Source organism: Petromyzon marinus, chromosome 44 (assembly GCF_048934315.1).
Source record: "Petromyzon marinus isolate PM22_M1 ecotype Great Lakes invasive population chromosome 44, UKy_Petmar_22M1.pri1.0, whole genome shotgun sequence".
NCBI classification, from domain to species: Eukaryota; Metazoa; Chordata; class Hyperoartia; order Petromyzontiformes; family Petromyzontidae; genus Petromyzon; species Petromyzon marinus.
The window spans coordinates 10,044,674-10,070,785 of record NC_133710.1 but is presented as its reverse complement, the minus strand read 5'-3'; the positions used below and the strand labels follow the sequence as shown (position 1 = coordinate 10,070,785).

The 26,112-nt window shown below is 48.6% G+C and overlaps 1 protein-coding gene and 1 long non-coding RNA gene across 3 annotated transcripts in view; one reads left to right on the top strand and one right to left on the bottom strand.

Moving 5' to 3' along the window:
• Positions 1-9,182, top strand: part of STK11 (serine/threonine kinase 11) — a 117,356-nt gene extending 108,174 nt beyond the window's left edge. For both annotated transcript variants that reach the window (XM_032970689.2, XM_032970690.2), the window contains one exon: positions 1,855-9,182. The gene's annotated coding sequence lies outside the window, so the exon portion shown is untranslated. The remainder of the gene's footprint in view (positions 1-1,854) is intronic.
• Positions 9,183-13,310: 4,128 nt separating this feature from the next.
• Positions 13,311-18,872, bottom strand: LOC142930898 (uncharacterized). The gene is made up of 3 exons (XR_012946876.1): positions 18,335-18,872; positions 16,527-16,619; positions 13,311-14,180 (listed from the first exon to the last, which is right to left on the bottom strand). It is a non-coding gene; the product is annotated as an uncharacterized LOC142930898 (long non-coding RNA).
• Positions 18,873-26,112: the final 7,240 nt, after the last annotated feature.

The following is a 26,112-nucleotide window of genomic DNA, read 5'->3' as shown; positions in this document are numbered from 1 at the left end:
TGTTGCTCTAATTCAACCTCATTTAAATCGTGGTGGTTTTTGTAATGGATCTCCCAAAAAAAAACAGGAGTAAACATGGTGTGTGCCAATGCGGCATTGTAACTTTTTTAAATGCACTGCAATTAAATTAAATGTAAAGTAAGGAAGCATTGCAATTGTACCGCTATCATGGTCCACCTTGCAAGAGACAAAATAGCATCCTATTTGAATAACACAGTACCCTTTGCTCATTACGTTTGTCGGGCCTGCGTGTCCCTGCGCCGAGCTGTCAGGGAACTCGCCTGCCAAAAATTCTACGTGGAAGCACATTGCACGGAGATCCTCGTCATCATCATCATCATTCGTGTATTATTTTGGGTATAAGGTTTGATGTGTGGCTGCTGTCACCAAATGCAGCGGCTTGACCAATTTGCCTGGCTAATTGCAATTTATATTAAGCGTGGCCTCGTTGCGCAGTCCATTGCACAGGGGAAAGAAAATCTCTGGTTTTCCTGCGAAGCAATACTCACTTTGCGCACGGGGGCTGCTCGTTGCCACGTCCACCGACTACAAAGAGATTCAGCCACCAGCGCGCAGCCCCACTACCAGCGCATGTGACGCGCCATTCATGAAAGCCATCGATTCACCGCAGTTTTCTAACCGTCGGCACAACGTTGCGCATACACAGGGGAGGGAGTGGCGGTGGGGGCGGGGGGCGGAGGAGTGGAGGTGATGTGTGTGCACATCTTAAAGAGCTGCCCCGTAAGTGATGTCGGGGGCAAAGGTTCCGTGGGGCTAAAGTGCTGACTCGTGACAGCAGGCTGCGTCGACTCAACAGAGTCGACCGCTCCGTTCCTGGCTCAGCCCAGATGCAAACTATCCCTGTCAAACAAATGTAATGACTTCGCTGCTCGATGCGAGCCAAGTTCGAGCCCACTGCGATGGGTACGTGCTGTTATTCATAGAGGTTAGTATTTGAGTAAAATGTTAAAGATTCCACCCCCCCACCCCAAACCCACTTGAACAAGCAATGTGTTGACGCCTGTCTTCGTTGGGAGGGGTGCTGAGCCACTGGTTGAATGTCGCATGCCCGTGGTGGGGGCCAGCTTGTGTAAGGCAACCGTTGACTCATTTCATTGATGACAGAATTCATGATAGGCTGAGCCAACCCTCAATCAGTATTTTAAATAAGGGGACATTGTTCGTATCGATTGTGGGTGTGCTAGGTAGAATAATGAACACCCATGATACATTTAGCTCTTGCCATTTAGGTGCTTGTTAAGGCCAGTGGTGATGATTTACTGTTCTGAGGACTGCTCTGCCATCGCCTGGCACCTGAATCTGGTCCGTGCCCGCTCTTGTTTGACTTGGCTTGAAGTGATCATCAGATTGCAGTGGAATGGTCATCTGCATCAACACTAAGGAGGCACACGCATAGCTTGAATGGTGTGCTGAGCTTACCACATTCTCTTTCCAGTTCCTTGCCTGCTCTGTATTGATGCTGCTGAACAGCGTTCACTCTGTTTCTAATCATAATGGAAGTGGAATAGTTAGTAACATATATTCTTTTGACCTGATGGGCCTTCTGAACAAATGTATCTGGGTAGCATTTTGTTAACCAAGGCAAAACCTGGACCATGTTGTCAATGTATCCATTGACATATTTTGCCTATAACATCAGGTTACTTACAACATTGTTTTAACACACTCTGCTGATGTGACCCGGTGAAGTTGAAACCCATCCTGGGTTTGCCTAATTGAAATTCTTCACAGATGCATCAGTCCAGAAGGCCAATTAGTGGATGTATGTGCATACGCAGGCATTTATTTTAACATTGTCCACAATTGATCGGGGCATCTCTGTGTCTTCCACAGCGCTTTTACGGACCTTTCGCCATTTCGTTCCCGGACAAAAAGGAGAGAGGCGCTAAGACTTTACGGTTTTACCGTCACACTTCACGGTTTTTCCACCACGACCCCGCGACCTCCGGGTGTCCCCCCAGCTCCACCCATCTCCACCGTGCTCGGACGGGGTGCCTGTGGATCCGCTCTCCGCTGTGCCGTGCCACACCGCTCGACCAATCAGCAGCATCCCCCACGGGTCCGGCCGACTTGAAACAGAAGTGTTTCCTCTCTCTCTTATCTACTGTGACGACCTCCTGTAATGCTGCAGTTGGCTTCTTGCGCATATGCTATCACTTGCGGCATTTTAAAAGTAAAGCGAGCTTGAGTTTTCATTTCCGATTTTTTTTGTGCCCGTTCAAAAACATCTTTCATGTTATGCCAAATGCAAAGGTAACGGTAGAGAAAGCTGGGGATTGGTTTGGAGAGACGCATGCTGGGCATGTGTCAAGAGGACCGAGTCAGTGCTGTTGAGATCCTAGCTTTTAGCACCTGGGGGAAGCAACCCATGATTAAGAAATCAGGTTTCCAAGTTGAGTGAGTTTTGCTGATTTTTGCCTGGTCAACATTTATGGCACAAAACACCTCCACGATTTCAGAAGCCCGACTCGGCTAGGAGAGTGGAGAATTGCTTAGCTGCCATATATCATAGAGGTTGCTTGTAAGGCCCTTGAAGAATGTTGAACGAAGGCCCATTATGTGGACTATGAGATCATTACACAACACAGCACGTGGCTGCTGTCTGTGGAATTCATTTAGATTGGCTTTACTGTCCCCATGGATACAGATAACACAAGTGGGATGTGGTTGTTAGAGTGAACACAATTTTTGGGTCTTGAGAATGATTCCTCACCTGAAATCTGTTTTAGCACAGTCCACCGCTGGGTTCATAGTGCTCTTCCCGACACCCCTGTGATGTAAGAATTGACTACAATCCAAAACATTCTAAGTGGCTCAACAAACAAACAACTTGCCAAATAGACTGTCCGTGTTTTTTTACGTTAGCGTAAGTATCTGCAATAAAATAACCTTTGTAACTTTCACGCCATGCTGCATCTGATGGAGTTCCGTCCGCAGCACGTGCAGACGCGGCTACGCGAATACAGCACGTCCGACCCTCTCCCGGGCTTACTCGGTACATTCAACTCGTTAGATATTCTTCGCATTGTGTCCTCTATGAAGCCTAAGTGGAAGCTGGCCTAATCCTAATTGACTAATGGCCAGCTTCTGATTCAGAAACTATTAGTGCGTCTCGACGAGACAAATGAGCATTGGGGTAGATTTCATCTCCGTTTGTGGGCCCCTGGGCCGGTGGTGTACCGCAGACATTTCTATTGCCTGGCTCGTCGTTGTGTCCGTGGGATGGCCATCGTTGCCTTGAACAAGTTGGTACTCGTTGACCCCAGTGGGAAAGACGTGTCTTGCGGCGCAACCCCCAGCCGCGATTTGAACTCGGAACCCCTCCGCATTGTGAAGCGTGCGCTGTGACCGCAGTGTCATCGGGCGAAGGGAAAAGTGGCCGGCCAGATTGCGGCGGTAGTTTTTTTTATTTGTATTAAAAAAAACAAAATCTGGAGGTATCTTAGTGTTTTTTTTATTGGCATAGATATTTCCCCACCATATTTTGTGCTCTTTTTTAAAAAAAAAAAACAAGGAGGGCATAACAAATAAGCACTTGCGATGCTTGGTAAATTAACAATAAATGTTCACTGTTCTGGCATCAAAATGTATCGAACAAATGTCATAGCAGTGCACCATGGGCAGTTCCTAGCTGGTTCTGTACCCGCGGGGCCCTGCGTGTGGCAGCGATTGCTGTCGCGTTGAACCTCATTGCAGTTGGAACTGCATATAGGTACACCCCTGTGCTTATATGTAGAGTGTGCCAGAAATCCCCATTTGACCACCACCACCACCACCAGTGTAATGTTAGTAAGCGTTGCTTCTATCAGAACTGAGCTCATATATAACACGTGCTTATCTCCAGCTTCTGCTGGAGTATAAGAGGCGTGTCGAGGGTTACACGGTGAGACCGCACGCAGCCTTGGACTGCCCAGCCCCCAGGCTCGCTTTGCCGGCTGGCACGGTCGGCACCCTCGCCTCTGAGCCGGGCCGCACGGTACCGGCGCGTCAGTTCTCACAGCCGCACTTCTCGGCAATTTGCTCGTAAAGTTGCCACAGCTTGCCACCAACCCCTCTGCCCTCTTTAGGACGGGCAACTAGAGATTTCGTGGCGTCATTCCCCGGAGTGGGGTCGCCGTGCGCCGGTGCCGTAGCCTTAATACCACGATTTGACTCACTTTTAAAAAGCAACGTCGAGTGTTGCAGTTTCTCTCAATGCAACAGGGACGACGGACGAGCCTCGCTCAGTTCTCACCCAGTTCAGTGACGAACTTTAAGGTGAAATCCACATGCCGGGCTGCAGTGTGTCTCGACTGCTCATTTTGTGGCGGTAACGTTCACGAGCTCTGCATGTGTTGTCTCTCGTAATCTGACGATAGTATTTTTTCACACGGGAGACGGCGATGAGGCTTTGAGAACGAGGCAGTGAAGGTCTTAGTCGGTCACCTCTCATAACAAATGGCTTATTGTGCGATAGAACACGAAAAATGGGCTCCGGATTAAGCAGCGTGTTTGCTTCGGGGTGACCAGCACCATCTCGTTCTCGCAAATGTACGCGCGTCTCTCCGTCGCTCATTTGCCACAAAAATGGCGTGCGCTTCCATGATAATAGCGAGACGGAAGGTGGATGTACAGGTGTAAGTTTTGCGTTTTCGCAGAACCTGGGAACATGGCTAACAGTGAAGTCTAATGCTTGGGGGGTGATGTTGGGGGGGGGGGGAAGTTTTAGAAGTGTTGTAAATTAAAAACATAAAGTTAGAAAAAATTACTTCTAAAGATGTTGCAGACTTTTACAGGGTTTCATAGCAGAGTTTGATTACTGTTTCTGATGAAAGCATTGTTTCCTGTAAGATATTGCATCTAATTGAGCTTTGTAAATGTGCCTTGAACCCCTGTTTAAGTCTAAGGCTGCAGAAAACCTGGAGGCAAGTGGTCTGCATTTACAGTAAAAAAACGTATTTATCCTCTGCGCTCAGTTTTTAAGCTCCTGTTCATTGCACGGAAGCTATATTTTCCCCAACCTTATTACTTTTAAATTCAGGATGCATTTGCAGTAGAATCGGAGCAGCCTGCAGATTAAGCTGCCTGTGGTCACGTAAGATGGTAAAAACTGCTTTTCAAAATATTTGACCTTTTTTCAGAGACCGGCCCTTTCCTCTTGTGGACTGCCTCTGCAATGTGTTTGTACCACGTGGTTGAATGTTCTGCAAATTATTTTTTTCCCATCTGTACAACACTTCTGGCTTCAATTTACAGACCATTTTCATCTAGGTGTTCCAAGGTCCCTAACGGAACTTTTTTTTAGTTGAGCTAGTTAAGCATGTTCAAACTGCGGCTTAGTTACTAGGCTTTAAAATCGGCGAGCGCATAACTTGAATGTTAAATAGTATATTATACGTCGATACTTGTTGGTATTTTTTTTGTAAAATATGCGTACAGTTATATATCTTCGCTTCACTGCAACGAGAGAGTGTGAGGAGAGTTTTTATTTTTAAAATTCTAAGAACTCATTAAAAGTTGTGAAGGCTCTTCAGATCGTTAAAGAAAAAAAAAATTAGTTTCCACACTGGCTCGTTAATGCGCGTTTCCCCATCTTATTTTTTTATTATCGTTCATAATATGAAAGTGCTGCAGCGCAACACACAAAAGTGTGAATGTTAGAGGGTAGAGTGGAAGAACCAAGCCTGAGCAGGTTTAATGAGAGCTTGTCTGCCGTGTCGGTGATTGAATACGGCGTACGCACGCGGTAGCTTTGAAAGAAGGTTCACCGCAATTTGCAGAACCAAATGACAAAATGTAGCAACCCGAAACTTGAAGCAAAAGGATTTTTTTTTGTTACCATGAACACAACTTTTTCTGTTGCCACTGTAAATGACATCAAACCTATGCCCTGAAGGAAATTCAAGAATTGCAAGGAGCGCTTATTTGCGAGTTTTTTTTCTTTTATAGTTTTCAAGGATGATTTTGTTATTTCCTTTGTTTGTGTAGTCATGGCCTATGTTTGAATTTGTTGGGTTTCTTATTTGTGCTTGATGCTGAACGTTGCCCAAAGGTTTTGAAGACCTGATATGCAAGCGACACGGTTTTGATTGAGACCATGCCCTGTCTCCGCTCTCGACACGCGCGCACACACACAAATGAACAACTCCCTCGCTTGCCCGCATGGCCACGTACACATGCGTGCACGCACGCAGATCCACCGGTCAGCTTCGTAGGCCCTGTGTTATTGAATACCTGCTAAGGCCAGCATGGCAAGAGAGAGTGTTGATGTGGCCAGTACCACACATGGAGCCCCCCATTTCCCCGCAGTGATTTATGATCGCACGCGGTACCAGGTACTGGATTGAGGGTGATTTGACGTAGACCTAGTCTGAGATCGGTCTGTTAACAGTTCCCGCTGTTGCGTACGGCCAAGAGTCAAAGCCATTTCGCGAGAATCACGGTGCAATGTTGAGTCGAGGCGTTGCCGCCACAAATTCTGCCAATGCCACCACCCCTCTCCTTCACCACATTCTGCTTTGTCCCTCAGCCGCTAAATTGTTGACGCGCAAACGCGTTACATTCTCCGCCACCGTCCTAACGTTTGGTCCTTCCCTCGGTCGCCGACCTCCGGTTTGCCACCCAATGCCCTTCTCGGTACCGGCCCCCAGCGTACACTGACATACACACGCACACTCACGTTCAAGTGCTGTTATTGAGCAACTATTAAGGCCTTGAGTCTAGAAATCTACATTAATGTCTTGGTCATAACACCGGTGCCACTTGCTCTTCGAGCCTAGCTTTGGCATTTCTTACGTCACCTCGACCTAAAGTGAGAGACTCAATCAACTTCAGATCTTGGAAAATAAGTGGCAGACCCGATGTGGTGTTGGTGTTTTAACAGGTGCTCACGAAGAGCGCTCGCTCGTACAAGTCTACGCACGGTCTCTGACTAAACCTGGCGAACTGTGTAACTGTCAGGAGGGACGGTGCCCACACCAACTTTGATTCGCGAGAGAGCCATCGGCGATGGAAATGTCCCCCACACGCTCGCATTTGCATATTCACATCCCACCCAGCCTAACGAATTTTAAAGCGTGAAAATGCTCCGCTTCCCCCCCCCCCCCCACTCGCTCGCTCTAACCACGAGGCACCAAGAGCAACACTGAACGGCGGAGACGGGAGTTACGGGGTCCGCCTACACTGGACGTACCCGGTTGTCGGTCAGCGCTGATAGCCTTCGCTGCATTACCCTTTTGCACTGTGCTTTGCGCGCGAATGCTTCGAGCGGTCGCGAAAACATTCTGGCTGCGCTTTGCGTCTGGAAGCACGTTTCCCTACCACGCCACACTTCCCGGGGGGCTAGTTCGAGATCGCTTGCGTGCAAAAAAACCTGGCGTCATGTTGCGTCTCGTAACTACAGCCTAATGATTGGTTACTCGTGGTCTCACGTGAAACTTGTCACATTCCTGAAATAAGTTACCTTTAATTTAGTTGATACATTTTTAATAATAAACTTCCTCACCTCGATTAAATTGGCCCATTTCTCCACCACGTGCTGGTTTTCTTTTTCTGTTGTGCACTGAGGGGAAACTCACTTCTGGACGCAAACGCAGACAGTTTTCCTCCTTGTGTTCCGAGGTCTACTGCTTGCAGGCGTGGCCGGGAATGTCACGCAAAGTATGTCTTGTGTGAAGTGTGAACACAGCTCCCGTCATTTGCGATGTTTCTGTGTCCTTATACCAATTTTTATTTGTGCACGAGTTAATGCAGTTCTTTTTACATTGTAGCCTTGACATACACACACCAGAGTTTGTCCATATTTGCTTGCAAAAGGAATTGATTTTTAATTGAGAATTAATCACTTATAATTCGACTAATATTAACTAATCCACAATGTCTATGTATCCTTGCGGAGGGTCATTGAGCGATATCACTCTTTATCAAGTCACTCGTTATAGTCAAGTGGCTATCATGAGTACTTAGGAAGAGCTGTGCACGATTATAAGATAGTTTTTTCAAATTTTCGTTGTGGTTACCCTTTTAGGATGGGAGTTTTGGCCGTGACACTGAAACACACAAGGCCGACTTGCGTCGAGGATTGGGGTGGGCCTGTTAAGATCCACGTGACAGCTGATTGCGTGTTTTGGATGATCACAATTACCTGCAGGCACTTTGCGGGCTGCTGCATGGAGCGCTGAAGCCGCCGCGCTGTGTAAACCGGCTCGGGGTCACGCACGCCACCCGCCAAAAACCAACAGCCATTCAATAAGATAATAGCCATAACGTGAAATGGCTTATTTAAACAAGCAATGCCTAAATGGGCGGTAGTCAGCCAGTGGTAGAAGTTGCGCATTTGCCACAGTGAGGACCAGCTTGTATCGACTGAGCCACTGTTGACTCCCCACAGATTGGTGAGTAATTTTGCCCATCCCAGGGAGACGATGGAGTGTGATGGGCTCGCGATTTAATTACGATCTAAAGATCGGAACAGAGCTGATTGTACACACATGCTTGGCAGTAATCCCGCTGGTGTGAGTGTGTGTGCGCATGTCACACCAGTGGCCTTACAGTCTCCTACATCAACTCGGCCTAAACATGAGTAGCCAGCTGAGGTGGCGGTGTGTCCAGTATTGTCGCCCCCCCATTCCACATCGTTGACCCTGGCGAAGGTTTCAAGGGCTGTGTCTAGGTACTGAGCTGCGGCCTCTTGCTACCATTATTACGCACCTACCTACCCTGTTGCCTGTCCTGTCCACACCGTACGTTAACCCCACTCCTACACTTGGGGTGTTCGTATTTTTATGATCTCGACAAGGGAACAGGTGTGCGTAAATATTTAACCAAGGTGGTGGACAGGTGAGTTATTCCATAACTGAATCATTACGCGGGTAACTACGTATGCAGGTGCTATTTGGATGGGTTTTTCCTGAAAAGGGATTGCGTTAACAGGAAAATTAAAAGATTCCTAATTAAAAGTCAATTCTAGCTGTCATGCAGAAGTTGCGGTGGTTGCTGTTTTTCTGCTGGAACGTTCCCAATAGCAGACACTAAAAAGTAAATCCGAGGAAGCCGTTAATTAACTTAATGGGCTTTTAGATATTTAAAATGAGCTTGTACTTATACGTTGTTATGGACCGGTGTCATTTTGTTTTTAAATAAATTGTGGTTGCTCCAAACAGTGCACCAAACGCACAGCAAAATGCGAGCGCTTCCTCAGATTTCTTTTTCACCCTGCGGACTGAAGTTGTTTTTTCCTGTTGGTTGCACGAAAGTTGTAAAATGTCACAGCACTGGGATGTCTCGAAGCGAGAGTTACTGAGGAGAGGGACGGTTTTGCGTTGGTTTCTTTTTTTTTGGGAGAGCGCTGTTGCCAGGTCCCACCGTCGGTCGGTCCGGTTTGCGGTGAAGGGAGCCGCAGTCGGTGACTCGCTCACACGCGGCGCGCTTGGCACCGCGCTCGCCGTTCCGCAGCTCAAGAGGCGGATGACGGCTAAATGTTTAATTGGCCACGCCGTCCGTGACTGTGACGGCAGCGGTGACTGTGACGGGGGGTGCCGCAGCTCGCAGCTGTCGTGGCTTGTGGACAATTTGCGCCGTGCAGGGATCTTAAATTGAGATGGTGGGGCGTGGGTCGTCGTGCCGAGTTTTGCCCTCTGACTTTGTCTCCGTTCCGTAGTGCTGCAGCGAACGCTTCCCAGCGCCGTTCGGCTCCCAACTGGTACACACACGGCTGCAGTGGTACGCACCTGGCACTGAGCAACTTGCAGGTTGGGTTTGTAGATCATGCAAAGATTATCTGAGGAAAACACCCACGTTTAGAACAGAAATATCGCGCTAATAGGCAGCAAAGTAAGGCTTTCTTTTGGGCCAACTTTGTAGTGGAGCTTTAAAGGCTTTGCGTGGGTTTACCATGATCTTCAACTGAAAAATAATCACAATTTGCCGAACAACCTCAGCAGGACGGTGCTGAAGGATCTGGAGAAGTATTGGGATTCGGCAAGGCTTTCAATTGAGAAATACATTTATTGCTATGATTAAAGTTTAATAGACCCGCAGTATTAACCAGAGCAGGCGCTGGATTTGAGCCATGAACCTCTGGAACAAGCGAGGAATGTCGTTACCGCTGGACCGCGTCACCACCTCCACCACTCCACCTCGTGAGCAGTGGCGTTAGTTCCATCCTCAAGGCATCGAAACATTCACTCCGCTTGTGATCCAAGAGTTGTCACAAATTGGGGTTTGCGATTCGAATACAGAATCTTTTAATTGTGAATGTCGTGTCTCTAGTGGCTGCGGGAGTCACATGAAAGATGGTGTACGAATTAAATATTAGATTCTCACCAAGGAGAAATTGATGCATTTATCGCAAATGTCGAATTTGATTCTTAAGCACAGGGCACGTTAACAGCGCATCTCCCATAAACATGTAAAATTTGGCTCTTTCAATGGAACAATATACGTACGTTTGTGCACATGCATATAAAACTACATTTCAAATAATTACCGATGGGGCCTCTACCGGTTCGATTTGCATACGCGTGGCCAGTGCGGCTCGTATGCATTCTGTGTCTAGTCTGTAATCAAAATGTTCACACGCAAGGGCAGAATCGTTCACGCGTTGACTTCTTTAAAAAAAACTGAAGCCGATGTCCACGTTGCTTTTTCACATTGAGCTGGATTGGGTTCGGCACCAATGTCTGACGTTTCACTCCGTGTGGATTGAAGCTCCCGGCACACGGAGCGAAACGTCGGGCTTGGTGCGAAACGACACACGGCACGACCTGAAAAGCACGTTGGAAATCTGTACAGCACGTGCGCAAAAACTACGCAGTCAAACAAGTCGATGCCAAGCAGAAAGTTGCGTTGCATAGAAATCCATTGTCTTCCTCACGAATGCCCCACCGTTGCCGAGCCGAATCGTCGAAGGGCTCAAGACTCCAAGCGCCCAGCCACAAACAGCACGATACAAGTTGTCGAAGGCGAGTTCACAGGCGTACGCGCTGGGCCGGCGTGTGCGCGCGTCACTCGTAGCCAACCGCGCTGATGGAAAGTGCGGCACGTGGCGTGTCAGGATGTGGCGCTCGGGGAGCAGGTGAGGGGGAGGAGGTGAGGGGGAGCAGGTGAGGGGGAGGAGGTGAGGGGGAGCAGGTGAGGGGGAGGAGGGGAGGGGGAGCAGGTGAGGGGGAGCAGGTGAGGGGGAGCAGGTGAGGGGGAGGAGGTGAGGGGGAGGAGGTGAGGGGGAGCAGGTGAGGGGGAGCAGGTGAGGGGGAGGAGGTGAGGGGGAGGAGGTGAGGGGGAGGAGGTGAGGGGGAGGAGGTGAGGGGGAGCAGGTGAGGGGGAGGAGGTGAGGGGGAGGAGGTGAGGGGGAGCAGGTGAGGGGGAGGAGGTGAGGGGGAGGAGGTGAGGGGGAGGAGGTGAGGGGGAGGAGGTGAGGGGGAGGAGGTGAGGGGGAGGAGGTGAGGGGGAGGAGGTGAGGGGGAGGAGGTGAGGGGGAGGAGGTGAGGGGGAGGAGGTGAGGGGGATGAGGTGAGGGAGAGCAGGGGAGGAGGAGCAGGTGAGGGGGAGGAGGGAAGGGGGAGGAGGGCTGCGCCGTGCTGCGGACGCTTCACAAACTTCGCGTGGCGCTTCGTGCGCCGCCATCGCCTCGAGTGCGGGGCGAGCCCAGCTGTTAGGTGACTCGCGCAGAAGCACGCTCCTCGCACTTTAATTTGAACCTTTATGTCATTGATTTTAGTATCCGCCTGTAGATCCCTTCTGGGTTGTTTTCTCTTCGAATATCCTGATGGGGGTAGGGGGGAGGGAAATAAACCTTTGTCTACAATAAGAACTCCTGATTGAATCGATTGGCGTTTTAAAGCAGATTTACCAAAGCAATATTTTATTTTGTATGTTGCAGAATGGCATTCAAGCCAGCAATTGTCCACTGCCAAAATCTGACGTGGATTTCATTCGTGCGGAACGGGCTTCGGTGTTCAGAACACTAATGGGTTGAAGGAAACATTGCCCTGAAGGCCACAATGAGCCGAAGCAAGCAGATGTTTTCAAATGAAGCTGTTGGAAAGACGTGCTTTGTGTACCCCTATAGACCATCAGATCAAATCTCTTCATTCTAGACCCGAGCTATTGTTTAGTCTCTTAGTCTATACAACCCCTTTGTCATTTCACTGCTGGGTGAAGGCTGCATTTGTCCTGGGGGGTTGTTTGGCCATACTTCACCGGCGTTGACGAGTACGGGTTGTGAAGGGAGACATCCCAGGGTCTGTTCAGGGATGTCACCAATCCGCTGGTTGTTGTCCGCGGCCTGGACCCGAGCTGGGTTTTTACTCCACGAGCCATCCCCCACCCCGTCGCCCGCGGCGTTCCACGCTGCGCTGCACGCACGAGAGTCGTCGGCCCTGTCGGTGTTGGCATCAAAAGGTTCGACGTGCTTCAGTGTCGTCGCCACCGGGGCCCGAGGGGTTTTTTGTTTTTTAAATCGAGGCGTGCGTTCCATTGTGAGAAAAAAAAACCTGGAGAGTTTGGAGTTGAGCGCCCTGGTGTAGGATTGCGATCAACACGACGTCTAATGGAAGTTGAGGAGGCGCGCGCGCGCGCGCGACAGTTGTCGAGCCAGTGGGGGTGTTCTGAAGTCACTGGCAGCACGGCCGAATTTTAATGCTTCTGACGGTTCAGAAGCTCCGTGCTAGATCAGAGCTGTGCGTGGCGCAGTGGCTTGGCAAAATCGCCTTTGCCACTCGTGAATGGCAGTCGGGGGGAGGGGGCTCAGTGAACGTACGAACTGAGGCTAGCGACGTACGGCTCAGACCAGGACACCCTAAGAGCCGTGTCTCGTAGCTGAGAGCACCAGCGATACGGACCGCTGCCTGCAGAGCACGTCAATGCGCGGGTGCCCTCGAAGACGCGAGAATATTCGCTCGCTCGCGCGCGCAAATTTCATCAAACAGAAACCTGCGCACGCGTGCTTGCGTGCTGCCCACACTCCGGTAACTGCGCGCAGGACTAATAATGAATTTGTTGGCGACTGTCGACAAACCTGTGCATCGGCATTCGGACGTTGGATATTTGGACTGACGTTTGTTTAAATTGTTGGTGATGTTTCGGTTGTTTTTTTGTTGTTGACAATATTGTCTGGGCGTGCATTGAGCACGGGCTATATAATCACGGCCCATCGACGATGGGATGCAAATTTCATGGATTTTGCTGACCCATGCATTTTGTGCTACCTTGACAAGGGTGGGGGGGGGGAGGTTTAAAGGCACTCGCCCAGATGTTTCTCTCGTGTGCGGACATTTGATATACTGGCATTCAAAACACGATTTATACTTGTGATTTATTTCCCGTATTCAGACTTGTTTGCCAAATTACATGCACAATGCAGTATATATTACAGCTGTAACGATCTCTGTCAGTTGGTTGAAATTGATGATTAAACGGCGAGCTGATGTTTCTGTGCTCGGAAACGCGTTTGACAGTGAATGTGAATATATTAACGCCTGCCAAGACTTGTCATCGGAAACAACTCTTACATTATCCCCTTCCTGGTCCATTCAATACAGAAGCCTTTTCTTTGTCTGGATAAATAGCGGTGACTCATTCTGCCCAAGTATGCACAATAAACATTACTATGCAGCACATAGGCTGCTGCAAATGCTGCATGACGCGGTGGGCAGCATAGGGCAGTGCAGCAGAAATCCGCTGTTGTGCTGTACTTCGATGCCTATGCTCGGGCATCTTTGCTCCCTGGCTGCACCAAATCCGCACTGACCAGCACGTTGAAGTGCAGTCACTTAACCTACCCCCCACCCCATGGCTAATGCATTAGTACAGGGAGGCCTTCATCCAGCAGTGGATTGACAAGAGGGCCGTACGTGTATAGTCACAATATAGCCCTGAGACTTTTTCGCAAATTCACGGTGCATTCGGCGGCGATTGGCAACAACGAAGCTTTAGCTGATGGCAACGCTGAGCCCACCGTTGCTGCTGCAGCAGCAGCAACAGGAGCAGCAGCACGACACGAATCCCGCGCTGAGCCGTTGCAGCTGTCGTAGATACGAGCCACGCGCCCCGTTTTGCGGGTAATGCGTCGGATCCACAGGAACGGCCGCTCCGTTGCGCCCTCACTCCGAGCCCAGCCCGACAACTCCGCGGCAGTAATCCAGGCACGGGAATGGATCTTGTATTATCATCTGCGTAATGCACTGTAATACAACGAAGTATTGTATTGAAATGTGTTGCTTTTTTATGTTGAGAAAAAATACATAATTTATAATTTTTTTACCGTTTGCTTTGCGTTTTATTGTTCTGAGAACAACGCCTATTTTAGGGCGGTGACTTCGGGTGGATAATGGAAAGGGCATGATAATGTCTCATCCCGTCGCCTTCAGTGACAACGGTCGTCTCGAGGAATCGCCATCCCTTACGAAAATGTATTTATAAAAAAATAATAACGCCAACTTGTAATGCGTCACCGCCGCACAGCAGTCACTCGCTCCCGGAGGGAGAGGGGAAGTCTCAGAGGTGCGAGGAGGAGCCGGAAGAGTGGGAAGGCAGCCAGGCGATGAGCCGGTGATAAATCCCCCCCCCCCCCAAGGTCTGCGGTCCTCTATGTATTAAGATTGTTCAGCCAATTATTGAGTGTTTACATGTGGGAGGAAACCCACACGTGTTTGTAACCGTGATCTGTCTCGAACCGACACACATCATGAGCCAATCTCAACATTCCTTCTCTACGGTAGTCGTCCCGGGACGTGCTGCCACTCCACCGTTAGTCTCGACCACCGGCTGTCATTCCTTCTAGCGGTGTCCTACCAAAGCCACTTCGGACGTTTCTTAATAGGCAACGTGATGTCTTCAACATCATGAAATATTCCATAAAAGGTTTGCCGATATGCTTTGAAATATAAAATAAACAATTCCGTACATATTTTACAGTTTTAGTTGATGTGTCGTAGACTAAACAAGTGAAAACTTTTTTTCAAAATATTTACAGAAATCAGTGTTTTAAGTAATGGAATAAGTAAATAAGGAAAGCAAAGGCGGCCATTGCTGGTGCTTTTGAAGCAAAGACAAGTGGAAACAGGAAATACACACCACGGGCATGGCTTGGTGGGAAGACAACATCAACGAGCGAGTAGAGACTGAGAGACGACGAGAGAAGCGGAGGGAGACAGCGGTAGAGATGGCGACATGAAATCAAAGAGTTCGGAGGCCACGACTGAAAAGGAGCAAGTGGGGTGATGATTATTTTGAGTTACGTATCATTTACAGATGGAACAGAAAACACAATTCTGGCAAGCCGCCTAATGAAGTTCGCTGTTGTAATGATCGGTTGTAGGTTTACTCTCCCAACACATCGGTGTGCTGAAGTAACTAATTGGTATGTCTTGCTTACGTGACAACCCTTCCTAATTGCTGTTTCGGATGGCGACGGGTGTAACGACATTTATATTCATGAGATCTAACCTGAAAAAAAAAACCTCTTATGGATAATACACTGGGTTCACAAGTTGACAAATCCCAGATAACCATCGTTAATCCAAGATCCCCACCAAAAATCCACCGTCGTATTCTTAGTTTCTTCACAACGTCCGCAACCTCGTCACGGTTTTCATGTTGTGTACAAGATGCGTTGTTTGTCGCCACAATGTGGAGCCGACCATTCCGGATTGTGTGCGGTAGGGCAGCCCCCCCACCCCTCGGCTCGAGCGCCGTGCCCTCACGGCCCTGCCACTGGGGTTCGATTCCTGGTTGACGTACAAACCCAGGTGGCCAGGGTTCTCACTGAAGTCGACCGAGTTTCAAGTGGCGAAAAATGTGAACGTTTGGTTGGGGCACACCGTTAATGAGTCCAGTCCGTCACAAATGTGCCGCGATTATCACAAATGGTAAGCTCTTTGGAATACCGCTCTAATTGCAAAACTGGCTCAGACTCACGGATGGATCCTGAACATTGACATTAGGGAGAATGATTGTGCTCTCGACCGCCAGTTTTCTGCTCATGTGCAATGAGCGACTTCCGCGACACGTCGTGCAGAGGGTACTTTTATTTCTTACATTGGGCACAACACAGGCCAACACTTATCCTTCTCCTCACTCCGAGTACAACACTTAGATATTAACGTCTCTACTGGCTACACGCACAGCCGATCACTCGGCGTGGTCCCACCGCCCTCGGCCACGCCGCTGACTGGCGGCGTGGCCGAGTGAGGGCGATGGAAACCCCGCAGGAGATCTTCCACGTGGCCGGACGACGGAGAGCGATGTAGGCGAGCAGCGACGCAGCCAGGACCCCACACGCGAGCCCTGAGCCCCGGGTCCGCTCCCTCTTATATCCCCCAGGCGTGGCTAGGCCCCGCCTCCGGCCACGCCCTCTCGTGGAACCTTCGAGCAGGTTCCTGGAGTATCTCGCCTAACCCCACGTGTTACCTTTGCCCCAGATACACCTTCTTCTCTGATTGGTTGTTCCTTTAACCGTGCCCGTACCCGTGATTCCCTTTCCCGGCCAGCAGGTGTCACCATGTCATTACACATGTTTAGATACTCACCAAGAACCATTGTCTGGGCTTAAGACTTCCCTTGGTCTCCAAAGTATTCGGTTTCACTCCAAAGTCCGTCTCAGCAGCCTGCTCTCCTCCATCCTGCACACGTCAACCACATCCTCGCAAATTCCCTACGCATTGCACTTAATTCCAGAAACGTTAGATTTTAGTTTTTATAAATGTCTTCAAGAATAGTTTATGTCCTTATCCTATCGTACATTTCCAGAGCACCTTTGATGAAGGTGCTTCACATGAAAAAAATAGTAATTAAAAAAACAGAGAAATGTCCCCGTTAGTGAACGAGCGAATACGGCGTTCGACCGTTGTGATTCCATTGCAACCTGGACCCGAGCCGTGACGTGCCGGGCAAACACCCCCAGCACGGCGCCTTTGTTTGGTGGCCCAAGTTTCAAAGAGCCATGTGACACCCCCCTCCCCTCAGCCGGAGGGAACGTGATCTTATCGATTGGGTTCAGTTGCGCTATCCAGTAACTGTAATGTTGTGTTTAATTTTATTTTACGATATGCAGACATTGACCTCCGCAAGCGGTGCTGTAGATAACAACAACGCTCTTGCTCGCCGCGGGCCCGGCTGGGACTCCGTTGCTGCACTGTGTGGACGTTGCGGACATCATCGGCGGTGCGGGGGGACTCGCTCGCAGTGCCCCCTCCCCTTCTCCCTCCTGGCTCGAGCCCCTCGCCGTCCCTCTTTGTCTTCCCAATGCAACGATGCCTCATTAATTTTCAGTCCGGAAACTTTCAGCTGCCCCTCCCCCCCCCCCCCACCAGCTACGACCAGGCCTGTCCCCAACCCTCTCGGTTTACCACAGCATCAGAACCACACCACCACTTACAATCACCCTACTCTTCATTTAAAATCATGCTATGTACAATTTTTAATTGCTGTAAAGCACAAATGTGCTATATGAATCTCATTAAATAAGATCTAAGATAGGGTTTGTAAATTAGTGCCTCGCATTATGCCTGAGTGATGAAAGCTGTCGGCCGCGCTTCCTCAGGAGTCACATCCCAGGGCAGGCTTGGAACATTTCCTTGGGCATCTTGTTCAGGATTGACTGCAAATTAGATGGAATGTTGTCTTCTCACATGGCACTCGCGTTTAATGTTGCAGCGAGGGAATAAAACAAAGTGTGTAGTATAATTTTTAAAAAAACATCTATATTCACTTTCATGAGTCTGGTGGCAGGAAACCATCGAGAGGGTCCGTGGGGTCGACAAGAGGAGACCCCATGAGGGGGAGTCCGAGCGGATCTCCGGGGGTTAAGAGACCGAGCGGGGAGATGAGGGCGAGACGCCGTTGCGTGACCAGTCCGTGGTGTATCGTGCCACTGTAAAACTGTGAACAGTAGGAAACCAGTCATTGAATGATCTGGTCTATGCTGACGATGCTACCTTGTATGTGAACACGCCCGTGACTCCACAGGTGTAATCACGATTGTCACGTGTACTGCTGGACTCGTCTCACGGCAGAATGCCAAGGTGCCGAACTTGGGAGTTGGTCCCCCCGAGACCGACACCACAGTCAGCACCGACACGGTTGAGCGTGTCAAGGACTTTACATACTCATTGCTTTTTTCGGTAAAGTCACGTATGTAGAAATACAATAAAATTATATTAAAACAAAAAACAATCACGACGTTTCGATCACAACGCAAGCGATCTTCATCAGGTGTCAAGAACAAATCATGGAGGTAAATGCAACAAAAAGATGAGAGACGAGAATTCAACAAACCTGAAAAAACATGTGAATGAGTAATTTTATGCAGTCACGAAAGCTTTAAGACTTTACGTACCTCGGCTGCGAGCGGTCATGGGACGGCCACTGGCACGCCTGACTCTCTCCGCAGGATCGGCCTGGCTGCGTCCGTTACGCAGTCGTTGCACAAGCCGTGGCCACCTCAACGTCGTCGCAGCGAATATACCGAGAACTTGCGTGACGCCAGGCCGAACTGTGCGGCGGTCGAGACGTGGCCTCTCCTGCGGTGAAGACTCAATCAGGCTGCAAGGCCTTCAATATACGGCGTCGGTGACAGCTTTTGTCATGGGTTGGTACGAAGTGGGTTTTTTTTCGCGACACCGATGTCTCGTCAAGGACCAGCTCTTCCTGCCGTCGATAACATCGTCATCATCTCAAAACAGAGAATCCGAATGGGGAGTGCGTTTTCAGAGTGAAGCGCCGTTGAGCTAAGACGTTATTTTTCAAAGGGCGACTCACCCGGCAGGCATCGTATTCGTCTGCTTGGCCACGTCGCACACGGAGCCCTCTACTCCTGGACAAACATCCTCGGCCGTGCGAGGGACTCGTGGGTTCGTCAGATCCGTCGCGGCGTTGGCCTCACCTTGCAGGAGGCCCACAATGCACTGGTTGACGCAACGAGGCTTTCTCACTTCACGTGTTTTTCATGATGATGATGAAGATGATGTAAAACTGAGGTAGTGGTGGGGAAAAAGATACTCTCTGTATATGGATGTTGAGATGGCTAGAAGTGCCCCCTGTCAGTGAAAAGAACCACTGTCTATATGTTGGATATCTTTCTGTAAACGCCTGCATGAAACGTTATTCCTCTGGTATAAAATATATATTCTTCGAATCACAATTGATTTGTGCTTGTTACGAATATTTTTGCTTTATGTTTTGCTTATTCACAACTATTGGTGGCAGCATGATGGTTAATTGTCTTGGTGGATGGATATCGTTGGGGTTGGGGTGATCCAACTCCCTCTGTGTGTGACCACACCCAAAGTATTTATGTCGACCACAATCATTTGAAACATTCATTCCGTTTCTGAGATTTCTTGGGTAGCTCGGTATATTCGGGCTACAGTTTGATCATTTGGTGGTTGTGTAACTGGTGTGATGGAGTGATCTGGTACTGCACCAAAAAGAAGATCCTAACATGGATAAAAATTATATGTGGAGGGGAGGGTTTTTGTTTCTATGTATGTTAAACTTCTTTCGCACCGTGCATAGCCAACCGAGCAAAAGAAGAGAGGGCACAGGGGGAAGAACAAGAGAGGGGAGAGAGAAGAAAAAGCCACGCAGAAGGAAAGAGAAGGGACAGAGCAAAGGAGGAGGATAAGGAGAGGCAAGGGGAGAAATAAATGAGAGAGGAGAGAGCACAAGAGGGAAAGACACAGATACAGAGATGTTAAAATCAAAGACAAAGTTGAATCTTAAAAATGAGAAATTGGCTCGTGCAGGCGAAAGCCGGATACTGAAATTACACAATTGGAGTCGGCAGTAAAACTCACAAGGAATGCCTTCACAGTTTACGAATGCAGCGGTTCCAATTGAACGATATAGAATAACATTCCAGGAAGCTTAAGCCACAGGAGTTGGGAGAAAAATGTTCTCGGCTTGTGATTCGAATTGAGAATTTTTCGACGGTGCTGGATTGAACTCGGCCTAGAACCCAACACATGAACGTTCAATTGAGTTGTTCAAAAGGGAACAGACACTCAAATCCTGCCTCCCAAAGATGTGGCAACATTCCTGAAAGAGAAAATGTCTTGAGAATTGTCCAAGATACGGTTTTGACTGTGAACCATTGTCTCAGTGCGCGTGGTCCGGCATATTCCATAGCAGGGAAGGAGCGAGGCTCTACCTTGCAGGAGTGTAGGAAACACTTTAATGCACCTCCTAAAAATATGCCCAATTTACTCGTCGGCATTACGCAGCAGAGTGTTATATGCCAGGTGTGCGGGAAAAGGGACATTTTCTTACAGGCAAGTACCTACATGGACACAGGAAGGGCAAGTCAAGCTGGTGTGGGTGAGACCGGAAAAGGTTTCGTAAAATCGGGAAGCCCTCACACCCAAAAGTGAGACTTGTGGATTGATGGCGTGTCAGACTCATGGTCCCAAGGGAGGTTAATTATTTCCTATCTAAGGAACAAGGTGCCATTTAAATGCCTGATAGTTCACGTGCAGTGAGGAGATGTAACCAGTTAAACAACACCGTACTACCCAAAATGCAACGGTTCAGTGGCAAGGTTCAACAGGGCAAGAAGGAAAGGGATGCTCAGAGAGGTGACGTATTGGGCGCCAGTGATGTCATACATAGATGTATCCAAGAGAGTGGGATGTTTAAACTTTCGAGTTGCTCCATGTGGGAGACGCAACCACGAGAGGGCCCACGACCAGGGCTTCGTGACGTTAGAAAGCAGGAGCGTGCTGGCAAGGGGACACAAACTGTGTACCGAGTGCACGTTTCCTTTGAGAAATCAGTCGGAGAGGAACATTATAAGTTGGCCCAACAAAAATTATCCGACAAGCATCAGCAAAAACAGAAAAGTATTCATCCTGACCACCAAAAACCAAAAGCCAGACGAATGGCTGTGGGTGACGAGAGCGTTGATTTTACTGGCAACGGAGCACTCTTAAGTTGCGTTTGCAGTGGAAGGGCCTTTTTTATTTTCCGTGACAAAAAAAATGGTGGGATTATCGGATTACGGGGTTGATGCGAATGGAACCCGAGGGGGTTTATCACCCTAATCTGCTGAAAGAAAATATGTACGTGAGGCAATCACCGCTCAGGGAAAACTATTTTAACTCTGGCTGGCCTGGGAGCTGTACGTTAAAACAACGGCGGGAAGAACGTCGCGGCCACGTGGGAAGACGAGAAGTCTCGAGTGGCTCGAGCCTCAGGTGGCTCTCATGCCGGATGTCGCGCAAGGGAGTGTGTACGAGTGTAGAACTTCTTTCGCACCGTGTGCGTAAGCAACCGTGCTCATCGGAGACAATTGTTACAAAATGTTCTCAAAATGTGACACAAAGGGGCGAGAGGATGGAAGCTAATTTCCATTGCGAGATCGGGTCACGACATCGGTGCTTTACATTTTACGCGGGTGACCAAGGGAGCCGGTGGTTGCAGGGAAGGAACAAGCCACGACAGACTGACATCACGTGTCTTGCCACATTGCACTTGCATTGAATGTTGCAGCGAGTGAATAGATCTGTTGGATATAAGATGGAAATATCTACACGCGACTTTAGCCTCCGGGAGTTTGGGCAGCAGGACACCGTCGAGAGAGGAGGGTCCAGGCGCTGGCGTCGAGCGTTGGTAGTCTGCGGTGTATCGTGCGGCTGTGTGAAGCCGATGAGGTGGTAGCGGTGGTAGCGGTGGTAGTGGTGGTCAGGCCAACAACCTCTGTGGGTGATGAAGGGGGGGGGGGGGGGGAAACCTCCCTCTTGCTTCCCGATCCATTCCAGAAATAATCTGAAAAGTAATCAATGTTGGATATCTTCCTATGACCGCCTGTGTGTCACGTTATTCCTCCAAGTAAAACACACACACACACACGTGTCACGTTATTCCTCCAAGTAACACACACACACACGTGTGTCACGTTATTCCTCCAAGTAAAACACACACACACACACGTGTCACGTTATTCCTCCAAGTAACACACACACACGTGTGTCACGTTATTCCTCCAAGTAACACACACACACACGTGTGTCACGTTATTCCTCCAAGTAACACACACACACGTGTGCCACGTTATTCCTCCAAGTAACACACACACACATACGTGTGTCACGTTATTCCTCCAAGTAACACACGCACACACACACACGTGTGTCACGTTATTCCTCCAAGTTACACACACACACACACACGTGTGTCACGTTATTCCTCCAAGTAACACACACACACGTGTGTCACGTTATTCCTCCAAGTAAAACACACACACACACACGTGTGTCACGTTATTCCTCCAAGTAACACACACACACACACGTGTGTCACGTTATTCCTCCAAGTAACACACACACACACGTGTGTCACGTTATTCCTCCAAGTAACACACACACACACATACGTGTGTCACGTTATTCCTCCAAGTAACACACACACACACACACGTGTGTCACGTTATTCCTCCAAGTAACACACACACACACACGTGTGTCACGTTATTCCTCCATGTAACACACACACACACACGTGTGTCACGTTATTCCTCCAAGTAACACACACACACACACACACGTGTGTCACGTTATTCCTCCAAGTAAAACACACACACACACACACGTGTGTCACGTTATTCCTCCAAGTAACACACACACACACATGTGTCACGTTATTCCTCCAAGTTACACACACACACACACGTGTGTCACGTTATTCCTCCAAGTAAAACACACACACACACACGTGTGTTACGTTATTCCTCCAAGTTAAACACACACGCACGTGTGTCACGTTATTCCTCCAAGTAACACACACACACACGTGTGTCACGTTATTCCTCCAAGTAACACACACACGTGTGTCACGTTCTTCCCCCAAGTAACACACACACACACGTGTGTCACGTTATTCCTCCAAGTAACACACACACGTGTGTCACGTTATTCCTCCAAGTAACACACACACACACACGTGTGTCACGTTATTCCTCCAAGTAACACACACACACACACACGTGTGTCACGTTATTCCTCCAAGTAAAACACACACACACGTGTGTCACGTTATTCCTCCAAGTAAAACACACACACACACACACGTGTGTCACGTTATTCCTCCAAGTAACACACACACACACACGTGTGTCACGTTATTCCTCCAAGTAACACACACACACACACGTGTGTCACGTTATTCCTCCAAGTAAAACACACACACGTGTGTCACGTTATTCCTCCAAGTAAAACACACACACACACACACGTGTGTCACGTTATTCCTCCAAGTAACACACACACACACACGTGTGTCACGTTATTCCTCCAAGTAACACACACACACACACGTGTGTCACGTTATTCCTCCAAGTAACACACACACACACACGTGTCACGTTATTCCTCCAAGTAACACACACACACGTGTGTCACGTTATTCCTCCAAGTAACACACACACACACGTGTGTCACGTTATTCCTCCAAGTAACACACACACACGTGTGTCACGTTATTCCTCCAAGTAACACACACACACATACGTGTGTCACGTTATTCCTCCAAGTTACACACACACACACACGTATGTCACGTTATTCCTCCAAGTAACACACACACACACGTGTGTCACGTTATTCCTCCAAGTAAAACACACACACACACACGTGTGTCACGTTATTCCTCCAAGTAACACACACACACACGTGTGTCACGTTATTCCTCCAAGTAAAACACACACACACGTGTGTCACGTTATTCCTCCAAGTAAAACACACACACACACACACACGTGTGTCACGTTATTCCTCCAAGTAACACACACACACACACGTGTGTCACGTTATTCCTCCAAGTAACACACACACACACACGTGTGTCACGTTATTCCTCCAAGTAACACACACACACACACGTGTCACGTTATTCCTCCAAGTAACACACACACACGTGTGTCACGTTATTCCTCCAAGTAACACACACACACACGTGTGTCACGTTATTCCTCCAAGTAACACACACACGTGTGTCACGTTATTCCTCCAAGTAACACACACACACATACGTGTGTCACGTTATTCCTCCAAGTTACACACACACACACACGTATGTCACGTTATTCCTCCAAGTAACACACACACACACGTGTGTCACGTTATTCCTCCAAGTAAAACACACACACACACACGTGTGTCACGTTATTCCTCCAAGTAACACACACACACACGTGTGTCACGTTATTCCTCCAAGTAACACACACACACACACGTGTGTCACGTTATTCCTCCAAGTAACACACACACACACATACGTGTGTCACGTTATTCCTCCAAGTAACACACACACACACACGTGTGTCACGTTATTCCTCCAAGTAACACACACACACACACGTGTGTCACGTTATTCCTCCATGTAACACACACACACACACACGTGTGTCACGTTATTCCTCCAAGTAACACACACACACACACGTGTGTCACGTTATTCCTCCAAGTAAAACACACACACGTGTGTCACGTTATTCCTCCAAGTAACACACACACACACACGTGTGTCACGTTATTCCTCCAAGTAACACACACACACACGTGTGTCACGTTATTCCTCCAAGTAACACACACACACACACGTGTCACGTTATTCCTCCAAGTAACACACACACACGTGTGTCACGTTATTCCTCCAAGTAACACACACACACGTGTGTCACGTTATTCCTCCAAGTAACACACACACACGTGTGTCACGTTATTCCTCCAAGTAACACACACACACATACGTGTGTCACGTTATTCCTCCAAGTAACACACACACACACGTGTGTCACGTTATTCCTCCAAGTTACACACACACACACGTATGTCACGTTATTCCTCCAAGTAACACACACACACGTGTGTCACGTTATTCCTCCAAGTAAAACACACACACACACACGTGTGTCACGTTATTCCTCCAAGTAACACACACACACACGTGTGTCACGTTATTCCTCCAAGTAACACACACACACACATGTGTGTCACGTTATTCCTCCAAGTAACACACACACACACATACGTGTGTCACGTTATTCCTCCAAGTAACACACACACACACACGTGTGTCACGTTATTCCTCCAAGTAACACACACACACACACGTGTGTCACGTTATTCCTCCATGTAACACACACACACACACACGTGTGTCACGTTATTCCTCCAAGTAACACATACACACACACGTGTGTCACGTTATTCCTCCAAGTAAAACACACACACACACGTGTGTCACGTTATTCCTCCAAGTAACACACACACACACACATGTGTCACGTTATTCCTCCAAGTTACACACACACACGTGTGTCACGTTATTCCTCCAAGTAAAACACACACACACACACACGTGTGTTACGTTATTCCTCCAAGTTAAACACACACGCACGTGTGTCACGTTATTCCTCCAAGTAAAACACACACACACGTGTCACGTTATTCCTCCAAGTAACACACACACACACACGTGTGTCACGTTATTCTTCCAAGTAACACACACACACACACGTGTGTCACGTTATTCCTCCAAGTTACACACACACACGTGTGTCACGTTATTCCTCCAAGTAACACACACACGTGTGTCACGTTATTCCTCCAAGTAACACACACACACACACACGTGTGTCACGTTATTCCTCCAAGTAACACACACACACACGTGTGTCACGTTATTCCTCCAAGTAACACACACACACACGTGTCACGTTATTCCTCCAAGTAAAACACACTCACACACGTGTGTCACGTTATTCCTCCAAGTAACACACACACACACACACACGTGTGTCACGTTATTCCTCCAAGTTACACACACACACGTGTGTCACGTTATTCCTCCAAGTAAAACACACACACACACACACGTGTGTTACGTTATTCCTCCAAGTTAAACACACACGCACGTGTGTCACGTTATTCCTCCAAGTAAAACACACACACACGTGTCACGTTATTCCTCCAAGTAACACACACACACACACGTGTGTCACGTTATTCTTCCAAGTAACACACACACACACACGTGTGTCACGTTATTCCTCCAAGTTACACACACACACGTGTGTCACGTTATTCCTCCAAGTAACACACACACGTGTGTCACGTTATT